This window comes from Ambystoma mexicanum, chromosome 3q (genome assembly GCF_040938575.1).
Source record: "Ambystoma mexicanum isolate Mex_15411 chromosome 3q, UKY_AmexF1_1, whole genome shotgun sequence".
Taxonomy (NCBI): domain Eukaryota; kingdom Metazoa; phylum Chordata; class Amphibia; order Caudata; family Ambystomatidae; genus Ambystoma; species Ambystoma mexicanum.
Genome location: NC_090926.1, coordinates 600,491,219 through 600,517,257, shown reverse-complemented (window position 1 = coordinate 600,517,257; position 26,039 = coordinate 600,491,219). Strand labels below are relative to the sequence as shown.

At 44.2% G+C, this 26,039-nt stretch overlaps 1 protein-coding gene across 2 annotated transcripts in view; it reads left to right on the top strand.

Moving 5' to 3' along the window:
- Positions 1 to 244: 244 nt before the first annotated feature.
- The window catches only part of LOC138582809 (serine/threonine-protein kinase SBK1-like), a 155,125-nt gene continuing 129,330 nt past the window's right edge, over positions 245 to 26,039 (top strand). Inside the window, exon 1 of one of the 2 annotated variants that reach the window (XM_069654464.1) lies at positions 245 to 544. The gene's annotated coding sequence lies outside the window, so the exon portion shown is untranslated. Of the gene's footprint in view, positions 545 to 22,965; positions 23,235 to 26,039 lie in introns of those variants that run through there. The other variant, XM_069654465.1, reaches the window with a different exon arrangement.

The following is a 26,039-nucleotide window of genomic DNA, read 5'->3' as shown; positions in this document are numbered from 1 at the left end:
CAAATACAATCTCAACCGTATTACCCGGTGCGATTTGCCGAGATTACATCGCTGTCACCTACAAGCATTTCAAATAAGAGTCATCCACTACCTGGAACCTGGATTTCATTTAGCCCAGTCCGGGGGGAGAGAAAGCACGAAAACCCGGCCCTGGCCTTTCTGTGACCAGTTTAGCGGTCAGAAAACAGGTGCATTTAACCCCTCTAGCCAGACCTAAAGAGCGACGGCAACCCTAAAGCGATGCAGCATAAGGGATCAGGTGTTCCTGGAGAGTGCTGGGCTGTGCGCGACGCGCTCGGTCCTCCGGCACATTCCATTCCGTGCAGGCTGCCCTGCCGGTCTGAGGCGGCGGGGGAGGGGCCTGCGGGGCTCTGTGTGCTTGTCCTGCCCGTGCATCAGAGCCGCTGCTGATGCTGCTGCGCAGACTGCAGAAACACTACGAGCCGGGGCTGCGCGGTGCTGAAGGACAGCCGGAATCCGGCAAAAGGCATCCATCTTCCCACGGCGACGCAGAAGAGCCAGTCCAGGACAGGCCGCTATACATGTGAGTGTTGTTGTCACAGAACAGAAATGTGCACGCATGTTCTCGCACCGCCGTTCTAGGGATGTGCAGGAAACAGGTAAGGAACAAAGAGGATGCCTGTGTGCTCGGGGCCGGACCAGCCGGGCGCCTATTGCATTCTGTTTTTTTTAATTTATTTTTTATTTGTATATGTGTGTTTGCACATAATTCAGCGCTGGCGCAGAACTGTGAATACAGCCAGGAAAGGCAGGAATCTTACCCTGCACGGACCGACGCTCTTTACACGAATACTGCATCCCCAAGAGGCATACGGCGTTATACTGCCATGTACTGCCTCCCTTTTAACAAAGGAAAGACCACCGCACCCCCCATCCCCCGCACTCACACCATATCAGCACATTTCAATGTACTTTAGGTACGCAGGCTTGAACTGTTTATTATAAACCTTTTATCACACACAAGAGGAACCTGCGTATTACTTGCAGTGCCATTCAACTGTGCCTTGGCATACTTTAATACATCGCTAAGGCATGCATGTTTTATTGCAACTTTTGGCCTGTGCCATGCAACATACGTGTTAATACTTGTGATTATAGGTTGTTGGGGGCCGTTACACATAAAAACAGGTTATATTAACGCTCTTTCAGGGTACAGTGTGTCCAGGCATATGGATAGATCGCACGATAATTTGCTTACCGTTATCTTAAATCGATACAAGCTAAGTATCTGAAGAAACATGCGCTAAACACACGCATGTGCGACTAGCGCGTGCGCACTAGCAAAATGGCACTTCGTGTAATTATAGCCCATTTCGTGTACTGCTTACTGAAGGATTCTTTCGCCTTCTAAGTGCTAATACAGTAGACATTAGGGGCACCCAATGCAGAAGTTCAGAGCGTGACTGCTACACAATGGCGACCTGCCTTGTCAGTCCAGAGGGAGGACTCGAACATGCACCTGCAAGTGTCACACAGATCTCTGGTGCATGCACGCAACCTGCTTTGCTATCACGCTACTAATACTGGACCTAAATCAATCAGCAGCAGACTAGCGAAATAGACACAGCATTGCCGAGAAAAGGCGTCTTTAGAAGACACCTCTCCAAAGGGCACTTAACAAACACTAGCCAGCAACCAATTTACTTCCATAAACAAGTGACTTCACATTTTGGCCTACGAGGAGTAGCGCAAATACCAAGGAGGAAATTGCATCACCTTTCCCTCACTCCATCATCCGCTCAGTGCATTACCTTTCCCTCTGTTTTTTGCAAAAGATAGTGGTGAACATGTGTGTAAAGTCTGCAGGATGTTGTGAAGACAGACACAGTGTCAGTCTTCGCCACGTGACCTGCCGCATATTACACTTCCATTGCTTTAGGGTTGTAACTCCAGACCTTGAGGGCTGGAATCCTGACAGATGTTAAGGATATCCCTCATTAATATTCACCAGAAAAATGTGCATACATCCAGAATCATTGTATGCACATTTATCTCATGAATCTTAATGAGGGATATCCGGAAAACCCGTCAGGATTCCAGCCCTCGAGGTGTGGAGTTGGGCAATCCTGTATGTGGCCATATACACAGTGTTGGCCAATGTGATCCTATGGGATGAGGGAGGAACATTCTACAGGTGCAGTGGCCATTTTGTGCCAACAAAGTCTAATTACACAGATCACGAAGACTTGGGCAATATGAACCGTGTTTACAAACCGTTATTCAATGTAAAGAAACATGCATTCATCTGAACTAAGCATTAAGTCACACCTGGCTCAATGGCCTACGAAGAGTTGGGTTGACGTTTCAAAAAACACAAACATCTGGGAAACAAGCAACTACAAAAGAATCACAGATTTGCTCCGGCTCCATCACATGGCACACTGGCTATCGGGGGATAGCTATCTAGCTAGGTGAACACCTTGCATGGGTGACTGAGGTTCACTTGCACAAGCCGTTACACTTGGATGCTGTTTTGCTGTACTATGGATGGCATGCTTGTTGGAACGTTGAACAACCAAGTGCTATGTCTGCCTTCTATCTACCTCAATGGCCACTCTCATCCCGATTGAACCCTCAATGTACTACTAGTCAACGGGAGAGGGTTATGCGTGCATACCTTGGTGTTCATCATGCCGTGAACCCTTTGAATCTGAAGCTGGGATAGGCCTCTAACCCCAATACCTGGCCTAGACAGGTGGGTTCCTTTATTGGTTAGTAACCCCTATTTGCTTTGTGCAAGCGACACACCCCATCCCCTGCTCTAATGTGATACACAGCTCAAGAACAGGTTGCATACCTGGATCAATTCTTAAAAAACTGTATATAAGCTTTAATTTAATACACATTCAGAGTTAATAAAACACATAGTTAATAACAATCATCACAAAACTATTAAGTACATTACAAAAAAGATCATCCAAGATCATTACATAAAAAACATAGGATTTTGTCAATAACAATCAAATAGTCTATAAACACAAAGTGAACAATACATTCAGCATATATCTGGAATTGTATCAGTTTCTGATCACTACTAGATAACATAAGTTGTTGCTCTCCTGAACATCCGTGAGGACCTGCTCTTGAACCTCGACTCCAACACTCCGTGTGTTCTCATTCTGCTCGATCTCTCTTCTGCCTTTGACACTGTCAACCATGCCATCCTACTCAACCGTCTCCGTGATAACCTGGGTATCACTGGTCAGGCTCTGGCGTGGCTGACCTCTTTCCTTTCCAATCGACCCTCCCAGGTCCAACTTGGGTCCTTCCTCTCTGACATCTTTTTCTCCACCTGTGGCGTTCCCCAGGGATCTAATCTCTCTCCCTGGCTGTTCAACCAGTATCTGGCACTCCTTGCCCACCGCATCGCCGCCCTCTGCCCCAACTTTCAGTGCTATGCGGACGATACCCAGCTCATTTTCAGGCTACCCTCGGCCTCCTCCTCTCCCTCCCTCATCTCTGACTGTCTGTCTGCTATCCAGGAATGGTGTGCTGCCAATGATCTCTGCCTTAATGCTAGTAAGACTGAGATCCTACTCATCGGCACACCCACTCCCTCCTTCCCTGCAGCTCTCTGGCTGGCCTCTCTTGGCCCTCTTCCTGCTCCTACCTGCAAGGCAAAAAACCTCGGGGTCATATTCGACTCCACACTCTCCTTCTCTCCTCATATATCTGACGTCTCTAAGAAGTCACATTACCAGCTGCACCTCCTCAGAGGTATTCTTCCCTTCCTCTCCTTCCCCCAGAAGCTCACTGTCTCCTGAGCCCTGGTTCTCTCAAAGCTGGACTACTGTAACAGCCTCTATCTTAATCTGCCTGCCTCCACTCTCCGCCCTCTGCAACTCATCCAGAACAGAACTGCGAGACTTGTCCTTGGCCTCAAGCCCAGGGACCGTATCTCTCCAGGACTGAAATCTCTACACTGGCTCCCAGTGGCTGCGAGGATTAAGTTCAAAACCCTCTGCATTGTCCACAAGGACTTCTGGGGCCTGGGGCCTAAATACCTTCAACTCTCTCTTCCTAAATATCTTCCTTCCCGAGCCCTACGCTCATCCGTCTCCAACTCCCTCAGGGTCAGCCGCTTCTCGAAGAAACGAGCTGGGGGTAGATCTCTCTCTGCGGCAGGGGCCTCCCTCTGAAACAGCCTTCCTGCCTCCCTGAAACTGGAGGAGAACCATCTCCGGTTCCGGAAGCACCTCAAAACCTTCCTCTTCACTTCTGCTTTCTCTCTCCCTCTCCCCTGCTAAATTCTTCACCAAAACTGCACTGATTCTGCAACTGGGCCACTCTCACCGACCTCGGTCCTGGGCCCAGTCACTCTTCACTTGAATTGCCTTCCTGGCAACCCCTGCACTGCGGGACTGTCTCTGTATCACTACAGCCTCCCCCCCCAGCACTTGTCTGCACTTACCTTGCACTTGCCACCAGCTGGCCCTATTTATTTATTATTTTATTTCTATTCGACTTATTTGTACTGCACTCCCCCCCTCCCCCTTCCCCTTGCACTTTTCCCTTCCCCCTACCCCTGCACTTGCGCGATCTGAATGACACCTGGCCTAGTAGGATCGTTGTCTGTCTTCCCCTTGTTCCCCCCTCCCTGCCTCGTCGCGCCTTGAAACACTTGTGTATAGGCGCGTTACAAATGCCATATCATATCATATCATATCTTCCCTGTATGAGTCCAGAAAATTGTCTCAACATGTTTCTGTTCTTAAGGGGTTATTCAAAGTACATTCATCAGGAGGGTTGTCATAATCGCAAAAATCCCAATGGAAAAAACAAATTGCTTCATGAGAAGAAGGCTATGACAACCCTCCTGATGAATGTTCTTTGACTAACCCCTTAAGAACAGAAACATGTCGAGACAATTTCCCAGACTCATACAGGGAATCAACAACCTATGTTATCTAGTAGTGATCAGAAACTGATACAATTCCAGATATATGCTGAATGTATTGTTCACTTTGTGTTTATCGACTATTTGATTGTTATTGACGAAATCCTATGCTTTTTATGTAATGATCTTGGATGATCTTTTTTGTAATGTACTTAATATTTTTGTGATGATTGTTATTAACTATGTGTTTTATTAACTCTGAATGTGTATTAAATTAAAGTTTATATACAGTTTTTTAAGAATTGATCCAGGTGTGCAACCTGTTCTTGAGCTCTGTCTCATATATAATGTGCTGTGTTTACCCTCCTGGGCATAGACAGAGTAGACACTAGTTCCACTGTATAGTGGACCAGTGACTACCGGGATTCCTTCCTTATTAATAGGCTAATGTGATACACACCATAGCATGCCTGATTCACTCTGTTCCCGCTTGCAGAGCCTGTGATGACACACTCCATCACTGCTTAGACCCTTTGGTGAGGACATTGCATGCTCCAGGTGACAGACCCCATCACCTGTCGGAGCTGCTCTGGTTGGCACACTTCACCTCTTCTTGGACTACTCCGTGAGAACACATCAACCTCTGTTTAGCTGCATAATATCAAGCACCTTCTCACCTGTTGGAGGTTCTCCATGTGACACGTGGAGTACACCATGAGACACTGCCCTAGAATGCAATGCAACACAACACAATATGAGGTGATACAATGCAATACAATGCCTAAGGACACAAGTATTGACATTGGGCCTCATTACGCGGTAGGTGGTAAGGGATTACCGGCACCGGTAAGGGCACCGGTGCCGGTAATCCCTTACCACCCTATTCCGAGGTCCCTTAGCGGGTCCCTTCCTCAACGCCTGGTTTTACCAGGCATTATGCAAGGGACCCGTTAAGGGACTTCAGAGCTAATAATGGGCCTGCTAATAGCGGGCCCGTTATTAGCTCTATCCCCATTTCCTTTGAGCCCGATGGGGGCTTGAATGGGAATGGTGAATGGTTCCCGGAATGGGGACTTACCGGGTTCTCCAAGGTCGGAATGACCTTATAAGTCCCTATTCCAGGAACACGGACCCGGAATACGTGGCTACCTCCTACCTCCTACCTCATAATGAGGCTCATTCTCTTCTTAGAGTGCGCTATGAGAATACCTGTTGCTGGTGATCAAGGTGACACACCTCACCCTGACTAATGATAGAGGAGTGGGACACTGTGGTCTAATGTACCCATTATTAAACTGGGCAACTTTTACCCACAGTGGCCTCTGGTTACACACTTGGCATCTGATCATGACAGCATAAACATGAATTACAGAATTCAAGAAAATGTAGTATTGCAGACCCGGTGACCTGTTGCAGGTGCTCTGGGTGACACACTGACCCTTTTCTCTAAGTGCCCCACGGAAAACACCTCCTCTCCTAAACAAAGTGTTCCAAATCCAGGTGATATTCCCTATATCTGCTCTAAGAGCTCCAGGAGAAACACCTTATGCCCTGCTTGGAGTTCTTCAGGTATCTCGCTCAATATGTTATGGGACTCTCCCAAGTGATACTGTCCATCCCTTGTTTGGGATACCCTATTAGACACAGACCATCTTCTGCTGAGGGCGAAGCCAAGATGGAACTGCCGCTGGTCGTGGGCTACTTTTGTAAATAATGTGCTCCAATGTGGCTCAAGGAGCTTGCCTGCAATGGGACTGGTACAGGCTTGGCTGAATCGAAAATGGCCCTAAGCTTTATCCCAGTCTTTGGCTTGACATTAAATGTAATATCCAGGCCAATGCGAAGTCATCTAATTTCCAAATATTTTTGTTCTTGAAAATCTGCCATCTAATTTCATAAATGGACTTGTATATTGTGGTCCAGGCAGTGGTGATATCCTGCCTGAATTTGGGTAATACTGTGCTAGTTTGCAGATAGCATTGTGGCATGAAGACACCTACGAAAATGTGTTGGCCAAAGATGCAGGAGGCTTCTTTAACTGAGGAATCAGTGCAATGTCATAAAAAGCCTACACATGCATGCACAATCTAAAGTTAATGTTAAAGGCAATGACTTGAAGACCCTGAGTGTAGTTTCCAGCACACCAAAGGCCCTTTCTAAAAAGAGAAGGAGCTGACAACAAGAACAAGAGACATAAACGAAGGGCCCCTCAAAGGAGTCACAGGACTTCAGGGTGCTCTGGGGTACCATAAGAGATGCAAACATTACTGAATTTGATAACACAGTGCATAATTATTCTGTGCAAATATAACCCAAACACCTTTTTCCTCATAGTGGAAGAACAAGAATCAATATGTGAAAACAAAGATTTTGAACATGTAAACTGTAACTGAGAAGAGAGAAGACTACATTTCACTGTCAAAACAGGCTTCCAAAAAAAAATAAACAACCCTGTGTAAGTGGTACACATCTATTTCAAAGATAAGATCAAAGATCTTTTGGGGAAAAACATAAGTTATTTAAATTTTTAGTCAGAGAATTTCTTAACAAACTCCTTGCAGAAAAATAGACAACCAGAGAGAAACACTTTCCTAATGCAAAGATAGAACAAACAGGAACCTAGTTTAGTCAATGTAACAACTTTTTCATTGAAAAGTAAGGATATTAAATGGATCATTAACAAAATAAATCCGGTTTGAAACTTGATCCCACATTGGACAGACTTTTCCCGAATCCACTTGTATTTGCAAACAGGAAAAGTAGCTCACTGAGGAACCTTCTAGTGAAGGCAGACATGAAAGAATTAACTGTGAGGGGAAGAACTGGAGGGGAACATTACCCTGCAGGCATTGCCAGCATTGCGATGATATTGTAAGATGGCACAAACTGAATCATCAATATTTAGGTAAACAGATTGATTTACACCATACCAGTACATGCGACACAAGTGATGTTATCTATGGAACCTGTTGTCCTTGCAGCATGTTTTACGTGGGAATGGCGAGGAGTAATGTAAAAGTGCAGAGGACTGAACATAAATCTAACATCAGAACATCAAATGATAAATCTCCAGTGCCGAAACATTTTCTGTTGGCTAAACACACCATAGCAGAATTTAGATTTATAGTGTTAGAACATGTTACACAACCAGTAGGAGGAGGTGATCTAGATGCCTTGTTATGGCAGAGAGACATTTTCTGGATTAAAGCATTGGATGCATTAGAGCCTAAGGGACTCAATTTGAAGTAGGATTTAACACCATGCCTATAGACATTTATGCAATTAAGAAGTGTTGGGGTTGATATTTTATATGGACACAGTGACAAAGTTTGTGAAGAATATTATGAGAGTAGACTAGCTAGTAGGACAATTCCTATAGGTTAAGTAATCAGTGGTTGAGGTCCTGAATACAGATATAGAAGTGGTGATTTATAGCATGTTATTAACATGCTCATTATTGTATCAAATAGATGTCATATACAGAATGATTTAATTAGGACATCAGTAGAGGGAGTATAAATACATTGGAGGAGCTTGAGGAGCTCAAATATGTATCAGAATACATACAGGATTTCCGTATTAGAAAACCACTTTGTATTTATGAACTAGCAACACTTGAGATATATGACGTCAAGCGGATGGCGTCAGTACATTACGGGAAGTGGTCCATGCCCATTTTGGGAGTTATAAAGGACATGCTAAAACACAGGTAATGTTTGGTGCCGTGAAGATGCTAACAGCGATGGTCTAGGTAAGAAAAAGGCTAACCAAATCCCGGTTTTAGAAAAGTAGGGAAGGTGTTTTTAGGAGTAGGTGGTGTTATGGCTGTGTTTATATTTTTACCATCCAGTGGATGTGAGAAAGAGAAATCTGCATGAGTAATGAACATTTGATGTTTGAAGAGAGAAGATAATATTTACACCACATTGAAGTAAGTGGGAATTCTATCTCTTTCACATAATACAGTTAGAAGAATACAGTTTAGAGTTTCTAAAGCTCTATTCCTTTTGTAGGAATACACTACAGTGTGTTAAGAAGAAGAAGCATTTCATGAGAAAGGGTCCTGGGTGAAACAGGTTAGTAATACATTCTTAAGATCTAACTTTAAGGACTCATAGTATGAGATAGATTAGTCATTTCTTTACTGTATTGCCCAATAGGAAGACAACACAGACTCTCCTAAAGAAGGGGATATTACCTGAAATGTGGAGAGATATTCCTGCGGAGATCATTTAAATCAAGTCTGGGGGATTGCCAAAATGAAAGAAATTGTTTGGAAAATCTGAGAAATTGTATTATCTTCTTATTAATCATAATAGTTATTGCGAATTATTACAGAAAAGAGCAAAATATTGGGTTGATATCAGATTCCTTTTAGGGTTTTAAATTGAGATGACAAGGTGAATATTAGTGAATTTGTTAGTTAATGGAAATTATTTTGAGTATTAAGAAAAACTCTGATTTTTGAGTTTGAAACTTGAAAACCATTTTATGTAAATTCTTGGAGAATAACAGAATGATGTGTTTTTATTACATTAAAGAAAATAGATAAATACAACTCATTTGAAACTGTTTGAAATGTATTATTTGAATGTTCTGCAAGGGTCTTTTGGCCAGGTTCAGTGTAGAAGGGGTCCTCTTAAAGTCTAAGAAGTTTTCTATGGGTTCCAAAAAATAAGAAACCAACAAAAAATACTGGTTGACTACTATGGCAGAATTACTTTAAATCAAGTATGTATCCCAGCAGGGTCAAATCGAAGTTCACAATATTTGTGACTATACTGTTTTACAAATTATGAGAATATTTAATGACGATGATACAACTCCCTGCAAATAAATTATCTTTGATTCTTAGTTATTCTTAGTACAATACCATAAAGTGGGGTCCTGACCTCTAGCACCATTGACTTGGTGGAATTAACTTTTCTTTAGTAATGGATAATTTGTGTATAATATTGAACACACATCTTTGTATAAAGCTAAATAAAAAACGCTGGTGATACCCAAATTGAATTTTGCATAGACAGTGACTACAAGGCCAATGGGTATGATGTCATTTCATCATAGAATGTTTTTTTACTGTTTTTTTTACTGGGGATTTTCTAATAAAAAAAGTATTGGAATTTTTATGGGGGTTAGAAAAAATATATATTTGGGGTGTGGGTGTTCGGGAATATATAAAAAAATCAAACAGGATGGGGAGTTAGTGGGAGGACCCAACAAAAATAAAAATAAAAAACATTCAATGATTTTTTTGTTAAAAAATCCCTGCGAAAAACATCCCACGATGAAATGACATGGAACGGCCAATGACACGCATATTCAGTCCATCTTTAAAAGCCTTTAAAGCAGCAGATTTATCAACTGGTTAGGTTGAATCGGGAGAACACTGCAATCTTGCTGGTGACTGCCTCACCAGATTCAGTCAGCTATGGACATCTACCCTGAGTTCACGCTCGCAGGACACACTATTAAGTTTCAATTCAAAGTAAAACACTTATGTGTTGTTTTTGATTCAACTTTATCCAGGAATCCTCAAATGAATCAAGTTCTAAGATCATCTGGTTTCTACCTGATTCTACTTAGACAGATCAGACCTGAGCCTTTGGATACTCAATGTACTCTTATAGATAGAGAAGCTTTTGGCTCCAAATTGGACTTTTGCAATGTTGTGTATGCAAGCGATAGGGATTCCACCTTTCTCTGGCTTCTGGTTTTGCAAAACACAGGGTCCAACATCCCCAGTAACAATCCACACAGGACCCATATCATACCAGTTTTGAGGAAACTACACAGGCTTCTGTGAAGGAACCGGTTTAGCTCAAATGGTTTGCACTGGCGCACAAGGCAATTTTTGGCCTCTCACCCCTTATTATTTTAAAGACCATTCTAGGTGCTACAACTCTTCTCAGCTTCCACGATCCACAAATATAAGTATTTTGGCCATCAATCACTTCAAGTGCTCCAAAGCCACGGGCAGGTCAAACATTGTCCTGGAAGCTAAATATTGGAATGATCTTCTGAAAGATACTTGCAACTCAAGCGATTTAATCAACTTCTCTAAAAAAAAACTGAAGACACACCTTTCTAGTTATTGCTGTTCTCTCTCCCAGCTGTTTTTAAGGCATGAGCATTTAGACACTCTGCTGTTCAGATTGCCTTGATTCACATACATTAACAGAAAGATAAAGATGATATTTCCATGACAGTTTTACAAAATGGGAGTATGCCATCTCATTTAAGACTGGGATAATTTAATGGCCGGACACGCTTAGTTGTTTTAAAGTAATTACAAAATGAAGAGCCATTGCTATTTGAAAGGACAAGGTGAATCAGAGAGGAATGCCTCCCACAAGAGTTGCATGTTAGTTTAAAGATGATTGGGGCAAAAGAGAAGCTTGACTGCTACAGTTTTTGTGCAGCAGTTCAGAAACACCAGTGGACACAACGGACCATTGGTCATGGCACTCTAACAAGCTACAACCGCGCTGACTGCAGCGGCCGTAGTCATGCCTCATGCCTCTTGGTCTCCCACCGGTTCGGACCGTAGCTGAACCAGCAAACTTCCAAGCAATATACATAGGATATGATAAGTCATTTATAATGCGGTTGTACACAAGTGTTTCTAGGCCCCTTTATTAAGATACAATCTTTCAAGATTTTTCAATGGGATCATAGCATTTTACACTTGCAGGAAACGTTGTGTGTTGATGGGATTGAGTTGATTGTCATTCAAAATATAAGGAAACTAACCTTAGGCTCAGTTCGGGGTATCATTGGTGGAGATCTTATTATTGGGGTAAAAAACACCATGTCAGGTCTAAAGATTTTGTTCAACATTAAAACAAACAAGGCAAGATAACAACTAAGAAATCCTGAGATAATTAGCAGTTGCAGGGTATCCATTTCCTTACTGTTTGGGGCGTCTCATTTACAGGATGGGTTAACAGAGATCAATCAAGTGCTAAACAATCTCCCAAAAGAAGGTCCAGTTGGACTACCTCTGTTCCCTCCAAAGGAAATATAGTGTCATTGGTCAACAAGAAATCCAATCCATTCTTTTCAAAATTAATCAAAGTTCACTCTCTTACAAGTCTCTTGTTGGTGCTTCTTCAGGAGGGATTTCACATCCTCTGACAAACCTTTTTCTTTGTATTTGTATTTCAGGTTTTCATGGGGTCCCAATCCTTTTTTCAGCATCATGCATTCATGCATCATGCAAACAGATTCTTTTTAAGTCCCTGTGTATCGTCACCCGTGCACTTTATGGCTATGGGGCCAAATACCTTCAATTGAAATGTTACTGATATGTTCCTTCTGGCTGCCTCTGCTCTCAGTCAGCTCTTGTGGTTTTTGTCCCTCATCTTAGACTCTCCCGTGTGGGCGGGCCCGCCTTCTCGGTGGCTGCTGCCAGGGCATGGAATGCCCTTCCTTTTGCTCTTCACGCTACTTTAGACCATCTCGCTTTCTGTTGCTCTTTGAAAATATCAGTTTTGAGCTTTCCTTAAGGGTTGTTTATTGCTGTCAGCGCCATGATGCCTCTGGGCAAACGTGTGCTAAATAAATACTGGTAACATAGCATAACATGCATGGCTCATCATCCTTGGGTCTTGGGTCTGCAGTTTTTCAGACTCTGGCAATATTTCAATGCCTCGTTGAGTTGGACTAGGTAGTGGTTCAACCCTTCTGGCATCACAATAGCTCTTGATGCCTTTGCAATTGAGCATGATGGCGAATTTGGGCAGGCCCTCCCTCCCTGCACAAGGGATTTAATCCCAGGGATAATCCCCTCCTGAAATGATCTATGAGTACCTCCTTGATCCTCGCTGTTGGTGAACTGACTCATTCCTCTACCCAGAGCCATGTGTTGCCCGTGACCATACTAGCATATTGGAACATGCCTTGCATCTAGAGAAAGGGGGGTTGTCTGTCCTTCTCTCACCCTTTCAGGCCTGATGCACCAATTATCCCCCTTAGCTTTGCTAGGTCGTTCCATGCTACTACCTTTGAGTTGTCGCAAACGGATATGGTGAGTTTTCCCATCAGCGTTCCTCGCTGCAGATTATGGGCCTGATCACGAGTTGGGTGTTAGACCTTAAATGCAGCGGTAATGGTGTCACCGCCACATTTAAGGGCTGGCCCTATGACAAGTCTGGCATGTTTACCCCCAGCACAGAGCTGGGGGTAAAAACGGCAAGAAAATGCCAATTGCAAAATATCTAACTCGAATAATAGCTCTTTGGGGAGAACTGTGTCGCTCCTATCATCATTCCTCATTGATGATTTGACAAAGTTTTTCCATCAATTTGCAGGGCAGTGAGAACGTTGGGAGCATCTTAGCGTACATGCATAGCTCACCCAAATTGCTCTAAGAGGATTTCCCTTCACGATCGGCTGCATTATCATCACCGATTCCAGTTTGTGAATCGCCTCAGCTCTATGGGCCTATTTGTGAACTTCTTCGTTTACAATATTGGGAGATTTACACTGAATAGAAACTTCACTAGCACATCCATCTTTCTCCAGCAGTGTTGTCAACAAAATCCCTGTGGCAAAATGAACTTATAAATCTTCACCAGGAGCGAGGAGGGATTCATAAAGTTGCATGGACATATTGCCGGCATTATACACTTCTAAGGCCTCCAGTCTAAAGTTCTGAAAGGGACAAAGCTCACTCCTGAGTCCCTCATTACTGGCCCGATTATAATGCAGGCCTAAGTGCTTTCTTGCTTGGGAGTGCCAGCCAGGAGGAACATCTGAACCCTCAACCTGCAGTGAAGATCGATATACTTAAATGTTATTAGAGAACAGTTCCATGTGATAATTCCCCAACTCATCCTGAGAATTTGGTGGGGGTGCTCTGGGGATCCCCCATCTACTGACTGAGGACCCTTCAGCCACTAATTCAGGGTGGTGCCCAGCCACTAGGACCACCATGCCACCAGTTCCCAGGGTTAAACAGGGGACATGATCACAACACTCAGAGGAGTATATGACTCACCAGACCTACTCATATTACTCTCCTAGAAATGATAGAGGAGTGGGACACTGTGGCCAAATGTACCCATTATTAAAATGGAGACCTTAATCCACAAATTCTTTTGGTTACATACTAGTCATCTGATCATAACATAAATATGATTTGTGGAATTCAAGATAAATGTATTATTGCAGACTAGTTCTTTGATATTGATATTGATATTGTATTTGTATCGTGCTCATACACAAGTGTTTCAGAGCGTGATGGGGCAAGGGAGGGGAACAAGGGAGAACAAAAACAATGATCTTACTAGGCCCAGTGACTTTGAGAATGCACAAGTGCATGGAAGGCTGAGAAGTGGAAAGTGCGGAGCAAAGGAAAGACAGATAAATAATAAAAAATAAATTAATAACAAACAGTGGTAATGCAGCCAGCAAGTGACAAGTGCTGGGTTTAGGGCAGCAGACAGGGCATGTCTCATTAGTGCAGGAAAAGGGGGGGGCTGTATGGTTACAGATACAGACCACAATGCAAGATATTGCCCGGAGGGTGAGCACTGCGGGGGGGGTGCGCAGGTACCTGGGGCCAGATGTCAGAGGATAGGCCAGGTGCACGGTGACGAGAGAGAGAAGATCAGCAGGGGAGAGTAGGGGCGAAGGCAAAATCAAAGAGGAAGTCTTGAGGTGCTTTCAGAACTTGAGATGGTTCTCCTCAAGTTTCAGAGTGACAGTGAGGCTGTTCCAGAGGTAGTACCCAGCTCGTTTCTTTGAAAAAGGGCTGAGCCTAGGGGAGTTAGAGGTAGAGCAGTCGAAGAGCTCGAGATGAGAGGTATTTACGGAGGGACTGCTGAAGGTATTCTGGACCCAGGCTCCATTGTGGACAATGCAAAGGGTTTTGTATTTAATCCTTGCATTCACTGGCAGCCAATGGAGAGATTTCCGGGCTGGAGAGATATGATCTCAGGGCTTGAGGCCAAGGACAAATCTCGCAGTCCTGTTCTGGATGAGTTGGAAAGGGGCGGAGAGTAGAGGCAGGAAGATTTAGAAAGAGGCTGTTACAATAGTCCAACCTAGAGAGAGCCAGGGCTCCCAAGACAGTGAGCTTCTGGGGGAAGGAGAGGAAAGGCAGAGTACCTCTGAGGAGGTGCAGCAGGAAGTTTGACTTTTTAGAGATATCAGAGATGTGGGCAGAGAAGGAAAGCATGGAATCAAAGATGTCCCCGATGTTCTTAGCCCCAGAGGTGGGGGTAGGAGGTGGGCTAAGGGAGGCCGGCCAGAGAGTGAGGGTAAAGGAGGGTGAAGGTGTGCAGACGACGAGGATCTCCGTCTTGCTGGCATTCAGGCAGAGATTGTTGGCGGCACACCAATCCTGAATGGCATATAGGCAATCAGAGATGGGAGAAGGAGAGGAGGTTGACCGAGGGAAGCCAGAAAAAGAGTTGGGTGTTGTCAGCATAGCACTGGAAATTGGAGCAGAAAATGGAAATGTGGTGTGTGAGAGTTGCTAGGTATTGGTTGAAAAGCCAGGGCGAGAGGTTAGACCCCTGTGGAACACTGCAGGTAGAAAGGGAGATAGAAGAAAGCAAGGACCCAAGTTGGACCTGGGAGGGTCTATCAGAGAGGAAAGAGGTCAGCCAGGCCAGAGCCAGATTGGTGATACCCAGGTTGTCATAGAGTCGGTTGAGCAGGATGGTATGGCTGACCGTGTCAAAGGCAGAAGAGAGATCGAGTAGGATGAGGAGAGAGGGAATGTTAGCGTCAAGGTTGGAGAGCAGATCTTCACGGATGTTCAGGAGAGCAGTTTCTGTGCTTCTGGCAGCTCTAAAGCCAGACTGATGGTTGTGGAGACAGCCAACAGAATCATAATGAAGGTTAAACTGCGAGATGGCCAGCTTTTCCAGGAGTTTGTCCAGAGAAGCAGTAATGGAAATTGGGCGATAGTTAGCTTGGCAAGAAGCATCAGCTGTGGGTTTCTTGACAAAGGATGCACAAGAGAGTGCTTCAGAGGGTAGGGAAAGGCTCCTGAGGCAAAGGAGAGGTTGCAGAAATCAGTAAGGGCTGGAGCGAGGGTATCTGATGGTCCCTGATGGTTTCAGAGGAGCAAGGATGAACCTGTTTTGAAAAGGCTTTCATAGATTGGACTTGTCTAGCAACCTTGTCAGGGGAGAAAAGAGGAAATGAAGAGAAAGAAGATGGGCTGGCTGGAGGTGAAGGAGGGTCAGAGTTCACAGAAAGATAGGGGAGAGGGGGTAGAGAAGGAGAGTGTGGACAGGATGTCCTGGATTTTTTAGATGAAGTGAGAGGCAAGGGCATTGCAATGGGCCTGGGAGGTGACAGGAGGGGTAGAGACTGCAGCTGGGTTGGCCAGCTCCTTGCAAATTTTAAAGAATTTCGGCTGAGTTGTTAGATGCACAGAGACACGGTCTTGGATGTGGGCTCTCTTCTTGGTGTGGACAGAGAGTCTGTATTGCCTTTGGAGCAAGTGACAGGCCAGTTTGTCAGAGGATGAACAAGAAGCCTGCCATTTTCTCTCGGCCACCCTACACTTACATTTAAGTAAGGAGCCTTTCCCTCCCCTCTGAACTTACTTTTAAGTGTAGCTAAGTCAGAGGCATACTAAGAATTGCACTTGGGCTTTAAACAGATCCTCATGGCAGGGGCAAGAGCATAAAAAGTATCAGTAATAAAAGGGTAGAGCAGAGAAAGGGCTGTGTCAGGGTGTGAGTCAGACAGAGGTGCAGTGGTGGGGGGGGAGAATGTGTTGACGAAAGCCTCCAATGACACACGCTTCATGGGCCGGATGTCCAAGAAGGTAGGTGGCAGTGTTGGGGTAGCCTCGGCCTGGTGGGAAGAGAGGGAGAGATGAGGGAGAGGAGGGAGTGATCGCTCTAGGAGATAGGAGTGATCAGAGGGATGGAGAGGGGGAGGTCAGAGGAGATCAAGACATCAAGTGTGTGCCCTGCAGGGTGAGTCGGCCAGAGGGGAGGATAGAAAGGGAGAGGGAATTGCAGATGTCACGGAAGAGTACAGCGGAGGAACAAGGAGAGTCTAGCTGGATAATGAGGTCACCAAGGATGGAGGAGTCGAGTGGTTGAGTCCAGGATGGAGGAGGAGAGGTCCGCCCACTCAAAGAGAAAGAGATGATTTGACCAGGGGGCCGGGAGATAGTGACTACTGTAAGAGAATGGCTAGGAGAGTAGAGAGCCTGCAGACAAGGCATTCAGAGGAGGAGTAAGTCTGAGTGGGAATGATAGAGGCAGGAATCCACTCAGGACAGATCAGGGCTAAACCCCAACCGGACCAAACCCCACCCCACTTAATCAAAAAGGCATTTTCTGGATTAATCTACTTAACGCATGGAACTTTAATATGTGAAACGGTAGGCTTCTGGGGATGTCTCGGGTAAATACGTCACACCTGCTGCCATCAATGACTTCTTTGATGGGGTGTTTGATTTTATTTTCCTTCTAAGGTTTTGGTGGCAGCATGAAGAGATTGTTCACTCCCTGTGGTGTTGAATAGGAGGAGGATTATTCATTTACCATCTAGGATGGGTGATATGACTGGTCCTCACGTTAATAATGAATAAAAAAGCAACTGCAGTGGTCATGCAACAAACTCTACAGTAGTGAATGGATTATGTTCAGGTTCATAACTTCATGAAGTTGAAAGAGAAAGGCCAACAATTAAATATATATCATCACATACAATCCATGGCAACATTGAGGCAAATGATACGTCAATGGCCCAACAGTGTCAAACAAGGTAGGTAGATCCGCAGAAATTGGAGGTAATGTCATTAAAAAGGGTAGCTATGTACAGGTCGAAATGCAATCTACATGTCTTGACAGAAGATGGAAATAGAAAGGTCTGTCAATTAATTAAGCAATAAGCCCTGAGCCGGTGGAGCATTACTGTGGCAGGTAATGCCTAGGGGCATTCCCAGCTGTGGCAATGCCCCCACCCCAGCGAGGGTCTTATTGCTGTAAGTTTAAACCGGGGTGCTAATATTTTTTCTTTTTAAAGTTGCATGAAACCTTTGGGAAAAAAAGAAGAAAATAATAAAGACCGCCAAGGAATAGGGAGGAGGGACTGTATGTAGTCCCTTCCCCCTTTCCATTGGGGCCGGGGCCGGATGTGACCGGATCAACAAATGCTTTGTCATGCTCGTTTCAACCCGGTGAGAGACAATTAACTTGCTTGTTACAAGCTCATTGACCCTTGCAGACTACTGATAACGATAAATACGTGGGTTGAGGTCATGATATGTCAGTTGAAGTCATCAGAAATGTGTTAAATGATGTTCTATGATTAAATGTATGTATTATTTTAGCTGTACACTAAAATGGCGGTCACCAATGGATCGCTAACTGGTGTATATTGTTGTTTAATATATTTTATTTTAATTTTATGTTTATGTTTGTATTTGTATACATAAAGCCGTCCGGCCATAAGTATATCAATTCATTCAATTCAATAACGATTAATTGTCTTTTGAAGCTTTACAAAATTATAGTAATTTGGGCGAGGCATTGGACCAACACTATAAACAACCTTTTCAACAGTAACACTCTGCACATTTTGCCGTGCCTTGGATCTGTGGTTTATCATCCGACCACAGTCGACTCTTCCTTTCTAGAAATCACTGCTAGGTTCAACATATGTAAATAGGTAAATTACCAGCTGCCATTACTCTAAGCCTGTACTGGACATTATATTGTATTGCTGTTCTCATGTCCAGTCCCAGGTTTATGTCTCACCAAATGGTTACCCAGATATTGTGTTCCTGCTGTCATCTGTATTCTACCACTGTTCGTCATTTCTCTTCGTAAGGACCCCCTTCTCAAAAATATTAATGCGAATACACATCTGTTGTAAATATGCACAGCTTTATTGGGGACATTAGAGCCTCCCCTTGCCCAGGCAGGCTTTGCAATTTGTTACTAAAATCTGTATCATCATTTCTGACAAATATGAAATCCACACTGTGATGGTAGAGGTTGGTCAGATGGGGATTGTTCCCCATACTTGGACCACTAATACCTTATTACTGATGGTCCAGAAAGATTCTCACAACAGCCTGACTAATTACAGTTTTATACTTTAACTTGATGTTTCAGCTAATCTATTTATTTTAAAGAATTTGCAGAGAGTAATCATATCCTGTCTCTGAACAAATTGGATTCAGGGTTTGCCATTTCACCTAAAGCAAGAAACTGTATCCTGCCCCTAATCAAAAATGGGGTGCAATGTAGCCTGCCTTTTTATTCCTGCTTATCGTAAAACGTTTTGATCTGGTTAATATGCACAAGCTATGACATAAGCTAAATCAGTGGGAAACAACAGACATTACTAAAAATACTATGATTCCCCAGTAAAGGGCATCCGTGAAAGATAGGTTGAATTTAAAAGGTCATGTCGCACAACTGTCTTAAGCAAAGGTGTGTTCTCACTCCAGTAAGTTTCGATCAGTATATATCAGATTTTAGAAGCTTTGTGGAATTAGAGAGAACACTTGCCCATAGTTTGGGTTTATGGCATAACCATGCATATAATGGTCATATTCTTCAACCCCGCAGCCATTGCCTTGCAGAGGATTTAAGGCTAGAGGCTGAGATACTGCTAGTGTAACAAACATGTGCTTATTCACAACATATTAAAGGTCATTTATTTCATTGGGTGTTTAAAAAAGACATTTAACTGTCCTCTAAGACAGACGAAAATACAATTAGTCAATGAGTTTAAGCATCTATTGATACTTTATGATGACCTGATCCGCCATGTTCCCACCTGTAGTTCCTAGTCACCACCAGTGAATTTGATGAAAGTACAGGTCTCACAGCCACTTAATGTGTTTGTGGCTGGAGATAGATATATCATTTTCACCCCCCTCCACCCACACCACAACCGAATAGACAAAGCTTCAGTAGTCCTTTGAGACTGGGATCACAAAAGCCTTTGAGAGGCTTAATAGCCAATGAATGGAGGAAAGAGTGGGAACTCAGGTCCTCTCCTAGAACATAGTAGACTAGTACTCTGGTCTGCACATGCAGAATAGAACTGTGATAGTACTGCTATGTTCCCTGGAAAGAAGATCATGCGTACCTCCTTACATGTTGTATGCCCAGGAGTAACACTGCATTACACTGCATTACCAGAAGTGATATCCACTGCCAACGGCACCTGGAAAGCTGCATCCTGTTTCAAACAGATACTGTGGAGACATCAAGGGCATCATGCATTTGTTTACAGGAGACCTAGGAATCTCTGAAAAGCATACCTTGAGTTCTCTACTCCTTTACGGACCAAAGTAACACCATTATCACTCAGGGCGGGGGAGGCAGCCAATCAGGTAGCTCGGATTGCAGACTGAATCATACAACCCAGGGCCGCATTCCAAACAACCTGTAGGCTGCTCTGCTGACCTGCCTTCTCCCCCCACTCACCCCTTCCCTCTGGTCACCGTTCCCTTCCCTCCCCACCTTCTGCCCCACTTGCCTGATTCCTTCAGCAGCAGTGATTGAGCTGGCAGCGATCCGCGATTCCACTGGCCGTCATGGACATGGAAGATGGGCTCTGCATGGTGCCCCACATTCCATCTTCACTGCAGCCATCTTAGGTAAGTGTTGTGGTTGAATGAATGGGACGCTACAGACGCATCGCATTTATTCAAACAAAATGGCATTGGTGTCAGCAGTCCGGGTTTCCGGATCGGGTGGTAGCAGCCCAGGGGCCCATCATGAAGGCCTGAGCACCCTGGCCCATTACCACCCTATTATCCGACTGGCTCGAATCTTATTGCTTAATTATTATCTTTCGGTGCTTTTGTGGTTGACTAGAACAACACCTTTTTAATCCACCTCTATCTCCTTTCCTGAATGTCTTCAATTTCTGGTTGGTCCCACTAAATGAAACTCTAAAATGAGACTCTACAGTTTCTTTTGACTACAGGAGGATTTTGTCCACAGAAGGCTGCGAAAAACAGCCTGGCATCTCCTGTCACCCCGACTCCTATCTCATCAGCCTCTCTTCTATAAAAGAGTGGTGGTTATTACCTGTAATTATAAGTTCATTCCCTTTTAAATAGTTTGTTTCATATAAATGCAATAATATCAGGTTATTTAGATTTACTGCCCACTTGACGTTTATTTACAATGGTTTTATGTATATTTATTCTGACTGTTATTCTGATCAATCTGTCTTTCTCAAAATACAAAATGCTGTATATAAAAAAGGTTTTTAATTCAAATACACAAAATGTGGATTTAAGAAAGGAACAAGCCCTACGAATGGACTTTTAAACATGTTGAACCTAAGCACCTCGTTAATAACAATTGGGAGCCTTTACTTAATTAAACCACAATAAGCTGCCTTTTAGCCTTTGATCCCGGCTAGGCTTTAAAGCCTGAAATCTTGTTAGGGAGACATTACTTCGTTATTGGTTAGATCATTTCTTCTCAGGTTTCCCTAGGACACGGAACCATATTTTAACGTTCTAAATGTCTCTTAATGGCTGAATGCATGCCCCAAATGTCATAACATTAGCAGCTATATATGTGTGTTTTGAAGGTGCGCTATTAGTCTCTACTTCTAGCATGGTTTTGTGGCAAGCAAGGGTTTAGTATCCCATCTAGCCCAATGCCTGACCTCTCATAATTGCTCCCGGCAACAATTGACATCCTCTGTTTGGAGTGATCCGGGCAATGCACTTTGTTGGCTCCTGAGGGTGCTCTTGGGTGACACTTTACATTCTCTCTGAGGAGTTGCCTATGTTTCACATCATGCCCTCTATGGGGGTGTACTGTGTGTCATACTCCATCCCGGCTCGCGGTGCTGAAGTGATACATCATGGTGCCACTCCGGGGGTGCTAGCGGAAACCCACTCCACTCTGTCAACATCACTGGACTACAGCTGGGGTCCAGATCCACTTATGAGGGGAGGAAACTGACATATGGCTGTGCTCAACAATACAGGAGAATGTGGGTTGTCATGTGGGACTCCTTACTAGACTGTGTCTGAGTCAAAAGTCAATTATTATATTTTGATTGTCTGCACCCAGTCACAAAGAAGTGATATAACCTTATTCAGTATAAACCAAAAAAACCCTATTGACAAGGTCCCATTTGGCAACACATATGTCTTGCAATGCACAGGATGGCATTCAACATATTCTAGTGATGTAATCTGTTGTTCTTTCTGATGTGTCTTATATAAAGACAGACCTGGGAACAGGCAACGTACAATATTCACAAACACATTCCTGGTTATACAAGCAATCTACAAAACTGTCCAAATAATACATGTTCATCTGTATTCTTGTTTAGAAGGAGCACGTGAGTCAGTCTTAGGTGTGTCATCATGAACAAGATGGATTCCCTGCCATGGGCTGAATAATAGCAGAGGTTTGGGGTGTGTCTTTAATTTCCACAGAAGTAGCCCTCCCAGTGGATCTCTAGTGTCTCTAAAAAACAGCCCATATGTTATGAGGATGAACATAATCAACGCCTTCGAAGAGAAACTGGCCACACTGATGGGAAGCTGCTTGGGAAAATGCTGGTCCCTTGTTTCAAAGGTGGTGCTCATGTCCAGGTGGATCAGCAGTGCTGTCCCAACGCAATCTGCTATAAGCAAGCTGTTGTCCAAAACTGACAGCACTGATGACTCCAGTGCATGAACCGGGCAAAAGCCTGATTGGATGATCATCAAACAGCTGAAACCAATCCCAATGTTCATGCAGCTGTGCAATCACACTATTCTTTAAAGTCTCATTATCATCATCATCATCATCACCACCACCATCCTCAACAAGTTGCGACCTCGAGCTGGGGATTCAAAGTAGTAGGCATAATCTGACCAAAATATCATGCAATCAGCAAAAGAGGTCTTGGATTAGTTTAATATGTTTCATGGGTTGGGCTGTGCTCTCACACGAATGCCAATGGCCATTAGCATGCACCCCAAACGCCCCTTGATTGACCCATCCCCTTTAAGCACTGGGGACTTTGTTGTGTCCTGCCTTACCTGTCACGTGTGGGTGTGAGTGAGGGGAGCTGTGAAGGAGAGTGTGTCTGATGTCATGTGGAATGATGAGCGGTGGAACCCTGGTGGTGAGTGTTCTGTCAGTGTCAGTTAGACCTGGGCTGCTGGGGGAGTGCCTCTGCTGGGGGATGCTTCATTTGATCTGCCTCTCATACCTTTCCCTCATGAATCCTGGAGCTGCCTGTAGCCCACCCCCCACGGTGTTTCATGACAGGAACATTATAAAGCTGCATTCTTCATCCCCTGAGCCAGTATCCTGAGCATCCCTGGATCTGGATCTCTATTACAGACTCCTGTCTGTTTCCCTGACATTAGAGCAAAGCATTTTCATAAGACTGGACTCCTTGATCCTATTGTGTAAGTAGGTTGTAGTGTCTTTATGGGGGGATTTTGGACCAGAGTTACTTCTTTAATACTGTGTTAGGGAGTTATCTGTTTCTTCTCAAAATGTTTGTAACCACGTGATTTGCAGAGTTCTTCAGGACTTGCTGCTTTTTAATGGACCACAGCTCTGACAATTGTTGCCCTGTTTCTTTTAGAGGAAAGGGTGATTCCTATGTAACAAGCTTTATTTAATCGTTTTTGGAGCTTTCTAACAAACCCCCCAGGACATGTATGCTTTTGTTCCTAATGTACTGATGCACATCATGCCATGTAAAATATTATTAGGCCACAGCCTCTGCAGCTGAATCTGACAACATAGTACATGTCTAAAACATGGAAGTCTGCACTATAGATATCAGAACTTCTCTGGTTAGTGCCACCACTCCCAGTGGCTTGTAATACACGCATTATATGGGATTTTATTTAGTACATTTCAGCAGACATGTCTACTCCTATTGCCTATCTTGCTATGCTCACAGCCCCCTCCAAGGCTTGTACTCACTCTCCTCTCCTATGTCTCTGGAGACCTTTTTAAGAGCCTACTGCATGCCTGCTATTCCTGGTCATCCCATCAATGCTTTGCATTCTTAACACTATGATGACCGTCTACCAAATAATTGGCCCCACAAGTAAGATGCCTTTTGCTTCATGAGGATCACAATCAATTTCAGACACTCTAGGCCTCATCACGAGTTGGGCAGTAACGCTGGTGTTATTACCGCCGATGCTATTAGCCCTACCGCCAAACCCCCCGGCACTATTAGCGCTGGATCACGGGTTTGGCAGAACGGTTAGTGCCCATTCCCCATTGGGCCCTTTCGGGAATTTCTCATCCCCCATTGGGTCCAATGGGGAAAATTCATGTGGATCTTCCACCGGCGGTAATAGCGCCAAATATAGGCGGTATTACCGCCGGCGGCCTGAGCTGGGGGGAAATCCGCCAAGGCCATGATCTGGCGGCCCCTAAATGTGGCAGTAATAGTGCTACCACTGCATTTAAAGGTTACCGCCAGACTCGTGATGAGGCCCTCTGCCTTTTTGGATAATTGCTACCCTATGGCAGGGCTTCTTGGACTGTCTAGACTTCTAGAGGCAGTATTTGTCTCTGAACTTGATATGATGAGATGATTTTGAGGTCCACAACATTCTTAATAATGGACCGTGCAGCTTCAGATTTGGCCTTGCTACTGAGCCAGCACTCTTTGCTGACTGAATGGCAACCTGTTCTTACATGATGAAAGCAGGAAGGATATATGTTACTATTTTATAACATAGGTGTTTAGTGGGTTGCAGCACTGTCTGGGTGTAGGTAGATCGCGTTCTAGGTTTAACCACTTCTATTTGCTTTAACTTCTGAAAGGGACTGCAAAACTGTAATCTTCTTGTACAAGCATGATGTGTAAATAACCAGGGTTTGAAGCGCTTCTCTTTTCACTCCTTACAAGCACTGAATGAAGCTTCAGTAGCATGGAACCGGAGACCACGGGGAATATGGTGGCCAGATGCTTTGAAAAACATCCTTATCACTTCTGTGCACACCGACTGTGCACACAATCTGTCCATTAACTTAACCTCTGTCCATAACAGCCTAAGAACAGTGTTCATTTTCCGTATGAAAATGCCTTACATTGGGCCTCATTACAAGTTTTGCAGTGTTTTTTGTGGTAAATCTACAAAAATACTGCCACATTTTATTTCTGTAAGTGCCACTTGGTTCCTAGGATTTACTGCAGGATTACAAGTATTAGAATGCAGTGTATGTCACCAATTTCTGGTTCCCATGCGGCTCCATGGGAATTGTAATTCTGCCAATTTTGCTGTTTGTTGGTGGTAAGGTGGAGAATTTTCATCCAGCATTTTGCTGGAGGAAGATTCTCCACCTAACCACCAAAGTTGTAGTATGGCAGTGCGGTAATGCAGCTGTAATGCAGTGGTCACATAGTTACAACTGAATTGCCACAGTTTTTTCCCGCACCGCCGTTTGGTGCATTGAATTTTACCTCAGGACAATAGCTCACTGCTTAAGCATGAGTTCTGAAACCCAGGTGGCCAAGGGTGCTAACTAGCCCTTGTTGTCACAACATCGCCCTCCTAACTGAGTACACTGAGGTCATGACACTGGAGAGTTCAGAGAATTGCAAAGTTGTTAATCTTGGGGTACTTGTTGTGCCGATCAAACTCCAGGCTTCCATGATTTAAAAGGAGGTAGGTGTTTCAAGGAATTAGCTGGATGGAATGAAGGAGTTATTTACCATAGCACACCTGAATGCTATTCTCTGCACCCTCAGACATTTTCATGGAGTGAGAGCCATTTCCTCTCGTTGACATCTTCTTCATAGGAGTGTACTATGAGTGTTGCATGCTAGCTATGGACTGGGTATGGCTAAGATAGGCTGGTGACCAAGTGTTTGATCTTGGTGGGAGGAATAAAGGTGTCACCACACAGTATTGATTGGGGGACTAATCTGTATAACATATGGCATATGTAGGTCAGTGCAAGCTACCTTGGCCTCATGCATACATGCCGAGGAGCTCCCAACCTTGCTGAACCCTTCCTCTGAAAGTATTGAAGTCCAAGAAATGACAGCTAGTAAAACACATTTTGCTACAGGTGATTCTGCCCTGACCATAGGAAATGAGTCTATTTCCCCTGTACTCAATACAGGGGGTCTGTCATCTTGTTATTGAACCTAACCAAGCAGTGGGAAGACAAGATGGATGCCAGGTCAGAAGAGTCTGAGCTGATGGTGTAATGTCCCACTCTGCCTCTTGGGTATA